The 5,000-nt window shown below is 41.2% G+C and overlaps 1 protein-coding gene across 6 annotated transcripts in view; it reads left to right on the plus strand.

The window, feature by feature from the left end:
* LOC138007684 (substance-P receptor-like) overlaps positions 1-5,000 on the plus strand; it is a 27,814-nt gene that overhangs the window by 6,704 nt on the left and 16,110 nt on the right. For 4 of the 6 annotated variants that reach the window (XM_068854733.1, XM_068854729.1, XM_068854728.1 and 1 more), the window contains exon 2: positions 4,103-4,237. The gene's annotated coding sequence lies outside the window, so the exon portion shown is untranslated. Of the gene's footprint in view, positions 1-1,663; positions 1,788-4,102; positions 4,238-5,000 lie in introns of those variants that run through there. The other 2 variants (XR_011124087.1, XM_068854730.1) reach the window with 2 other exon arrangements.

A 5,000-nucleotide genomic window follows, 5' to 3' on the forward strand; every position in this document is an offset into this window, starting at 1 on the left:
TCAAATGGTGACGAGTGATGTTGGGGAATAATCTCACGCCAGTTTTGTCCAAAATCAAAGAATTCCCGAACCTTAAGGCGAGGGGAAAATTTGATTTTGTCTTGATTTAAGACAAAACGCAAGTGAAATTATTCTCTAATTTCACGAGTATACCATTTGATTAGGGTGACAAAGTACTCCTTAATTGTCAAACCTGAACGCTATTTTGGCACTGCAGGAAAAGTTGCCAGCATTGTAATGTCACATGTAAAGTTATAAATTAACCCTGAAATTTAGCGCCAAAATTAAGGAGTAATTTATCACCCATGTTATTGAACCACTGCACTGTATATAAGGTGAATAGTAACAAACCACTGCATTGAACAAAACACTGAAAGGAAAAAGTTCAGTGGCGTACTTGAGGCCTCTGTATATTGGGTTGTTCTCTCGGGCCGAAGTGGCCGGCTTGGCAGTGATGTCTCTAAAAAGGCTTACGGTTTAATTTATGAGGCCACCTAAGCAGAAACAGCCGTAATTCAAAAAAGGACTTTGCCGAGTGCTGGAACATGTAGATTGAGATGATGTTACATACTTTTAAGGGTACTAATCGAGCCCTCTGGTAGAAAGTAATTTAAATAAGCGTTGCATGGACATGGATAAGGGGAAGGAAAGGAAAGGAACTTTATTTAAGTGTCTAGTCGTTCTCGCGCTGGAGAACTAATTGGGGACACAGTGAACTGAAATTAACAATGAAAGCAAATCAAGTGAACTGTTGGCTTTTGAGGAAAGGGGAAACCGGAGTACGCGGAGAAAACCTCTCGGTGCAGAGTAGAGAAACAACAAATTCAACCCACATATGACCCCGGATCTGGGAATCGAACCACATTGGTGGGAGGCGAGTTCTCTCACCACTGCGCCATCACTGCGCCATTACTGCGCCATCACTACGCCATCCATCCCTGCACCCCCCCTGTACCCCAAAAAATAATAAATGTAGCGTGTTGGTGTGGACGGCTATCAGTTGAGTAAAGTCAACGAGGTATGACATCACGATGAGTTGTTTACTCTGATTAGTATTTGCAAATTAAACAATGGCAAAAGTGAAGAGTGCCAAGCATTTTCTTCAAGTAAATTCAATGGTGTTCTCATTTTTTTGAAAAATTAAGAAATCGCGATTCCGCGCATTGTTACCCTTGAACATTTTAAATGCAAAGCAAGGTTTCCTGAAACTCACGATACAGTCTCACTTGATTGAACATTTTATCAAGGGAGGAATATAATTAACTTGTAGGACTGAATTGAACCCGTAAACTGCTGAAGCCACTAAGGAAACAGATATACACCGACGTTATAAATTCGCATCGTGGCTTGATTGAGCAGGCCAGTGATCACGTCCTTGTTGTACTTCACATCACTGGCTGTGACTAAACTTTAATGTTTTGAGCAATTTGGATTAGCCAATATCAAAAATGCCATAATACTCTTTGTTTGTCCCTCCAAAATTTGGCATAAGCATTGTTTCCAGTTTCTCTTGGGGCCATTATAAGTCCCAAGAGAAAATTAAAAAAAATGCTTATGCAAAATTTTGGAGAGACAAACAAAGAGTCTTATGGTATTTTTGATATTGGCTAATTATACCTGAAAAAGCATAATGGCGTGAAAAACCAAGCGTCTCGAAATCATCGATGCGCGCAATGGATAATTTAATCCGTCATGTTAAAATATTTTTCATTCTCAAACATGGGTACCAGTCTTTATTCGGAGAAGGAACTACAAATAGACCCGTGGAGCTTGAACTTAACAAAGAGGTACTTGTTTCGTCATTTTTTCAAGTCACTTCCTTATAACACCGATCTTGTTTTCAATGAATGCGCAAATTGAGTTGAATTGAAAATGGACGCCTCTCCACCCTATATTTAGAACCTGGGAGGCTGCTTTGCAACTGGGAAGTTTGTTCCCAGGGTTTTAAATGTCTCTTAAATATTGGTCTTTGAAACAAACTACTTAATAAGCGAATCACTCTGACGAAGGGCTAACGCTCGAAACGTCAGCTTTTAGAATCTCTGTACGGTGGTCAATTTACATTATCAACTCCGTTGATAAACCAAATTTTTGTATACTACTTCCCCACCGACGCAGCACCACAGTTTCTTTAGAAACTACCCCTTCATTTACTTAATAAACAGCCCTATAGGAAAAATATGTACAAACATTCTTCTGGGATTCAAATGCGTCAAAGACTAGAACAAAAGTACTTTCTTTCCGCTGCCAGGGAAGATGTGGTAGGAAAGGATGCTCTGGCAGCTCGTTAAAGCAAAGAAGCAATGCCTCGCTAGCTTCGCGTTACTAACCGGGAAAAGCTCAGTTTCCCGTATAACATTGTGAGCGTTTCCATGCTAACAAAAAACTCGGTGGGGATTTTTTCTTTCTCTGGCCGCGCGAAAATTGGGGTGAGACGACCCAATCAGCCTCTCGTCCTAATTTCCGCGCGGCTAGAATGTGGCTCAATTCAGAGCTCATTAATTTTTCGCACGGAAACGGTTTCTGTGCACGGGAGTCCCCGTTTTCACCCTTATAGCTTGTACAGGGATTTAACTTTACCTTATCAGAACTGGATATACTTGTTAAAGCCCGCGTTTCTTTCAGTTTATAAATACATTGAACTTAGGAAAACATTGGCAAGCGGCGGGTTTTTACATCACAGTCCGAACAAACGAGGTTGTTGGCAATTCTCATTACACTCTAATCAGTTAAGTCTGTTCAAATATAAGTGCTACACGGCCAACGCTTGCAAAAACGTAATCCTTCCTTGTACTCGTACATGTTCATTGCCGTGACTTTAACATCTTCAGTTCTCACGGCCTGCTCCCGTCTGACCTTGTAGCTCAGTCGGTAGAGCAGCAGCGATCTAACCCGAAGGTCGTGGGTTCAATTCCCACCCTGGTCAGAGTTTTGTTGTCCTTGTGTGGGCCCATTTCCATTAGTAGGGCTAACGCTCACATGGTTCATATGGGGTAGAAACTTGTCACTTCACATTACACTCTAATCAGTTAAGTCTGTTATATACCTAGCCTTTCACTCAACAAAACGAGCACTGTGATTGGTTGGTTCTTGGTCACGTGCCCCTGATCAAATTCAAATGTATCCTGATCGGGATACAATTCCACAGTTGTTGCCCGCTCCGGATGTTTTGCTGCGATTGTTGACGGAAAAGTCGAAATATACAACAAAGCACTTAATGCCTGGTCCCTCGGGAAACTAGTTAGTTTTGTTTTAGGACTCTCGGGAAAACAAAACTAACTGTTTCCCTCGGGACCATACATTAAGTGTATATTATACCACGATACTTGTTTTCTTTTTGGCCATCAAATCGCTCAGGAAAGTGCATTTTGAACCCGAGAGGGCATTTCTTTGGAATACCGCTGCCAAATTAGCCAATCCACATAGTACACGCACTCTTTAGAAGAATGTTGCTAGGAAACCACTGCGAACGGATTGTACGATTGGTTTTGTTTTTGCCAGAAGGTTGTGACTGTGGTCGAAGAACTGGAACTTAAGTCACTTAAGCCCGGAAAATGGAGGCATTTACGTGGACATTCAATAGAGTGTTTTCACGCGACGTCACGGAGGCCATGTTGGTGTCCCTAAACAATGGAACGGCGGCCATGTTGTTGTACCCAAGTAATCCTTCTGGCTCCGGGAATCGAGCTCGATTATCATGCAAACGTTTTCTTTTGTTTGCGTGGAAAAACAAGGTTACTGATCACGTGAGTGAAAACACTCTATACGAAGTGTCCTGTCAAGTTAAGGTGCTACTAGGTCATGTAATGTGTCTGAGTTAATATGCAGCACGGGAGTTTGGGGCTTTCTGACTTTAAATTTTAGAACGCACAACGCCTGCTCGCCCTGTATTTAAAGTCATGGACTTCGTCACTAAATTGTAGCCCAGGGAAGCCTACTCGCGTAAGCTTTCAGCTTCTTTTTAGGCTTCCTTGTCACTGCTTCAATATCTGTAACTATAATTATTTATATTGTAAATAAATAAAAACTCGTGTTTTGCATATATGAGAAGCTGCATTAAAATGCTGAAATTTTAAGAGTAAATGACGTCTGTTTTCCCTAGATCCAACCCTCTGAGGTCCAATCGATCAGTTTTGAACGTGAGTAATGGCGAACCGTGCAAGCGCATTACATATGGTCTCCATGGAGATAGCAAAGCATTAATGTGTCAATGAAAACAAGATGGCAGCCGAATTTTGTAAGTTTACAAAGTCTTGTGGGTCGTATCCTTCCCAGAATACACTGCACGACCTTGGGAGTTGTTGCGTCCATTGGGTCTCCATTTGCACACAACTGCTAACATTTGCAGAACTAACAACTCTCAACGATGTTGGGAGTGTTGCGTCGATTTGCACAGGATTCAGTTAAAATCCCTTCTTGACCCGCGAAATAACCCTCGTGTATCTGACGGCAAAAGGGTCCTTCTTGCCCTTAACGGACAGTTTTTCAACGAATGAAACAATTATTTACAGTGCAACGCGCCTAACCGTGGCCACCCGACAAACTTTCGCATTTGACAATATTACGTATAAATACGTCAACTCAACAACCTATTCTATGGTGCTCAACTTACAACTGTGAGAAATTTGCAAGGAGGCGTGACTGTCAATCAAATTCACACATCCTTATTGGCTTAAAATTTGTAAAAAGCTTCGTTTGATGGCAAAGGTAAGGGGCGTCGCTCTGTAAAAAGATATTGGCATGCTATAGGTTTGTTTAATTCAGTGTAATTTGTGAAACCTACGTTTCGACTCTTTCTCACTGTTCGCCTGTGATTTTTTAGCAGAGGGTACATATTTTAATTTTAATCAGTTTTTCCTCCGATACAAGGCCCTTCATCTGTCAGATTGCAAACATTAATTGGTTTCTTATTTTGCTCCTTTTAAATTAAAGTTAAGGATCTCGTTATTATGTTCAAACTTTCATTCGAATGGCTAATGATTTCTTTCTCTTTCTCAATA

This window comes from Montipora foliosa, chromosome 6 (assembly GCF_036669935.1).
Source record: "Montipora foliosa isolate CH-2021 chromosome 6, ASM3666993v2, whole genome shotgun sequence".
Lineage (NCBI taxonomy): Eukaryota > Metazoa > Cnidaria > Anthozoa > Scleractinia > Acroporidae > Montipora > Montipora foliosa.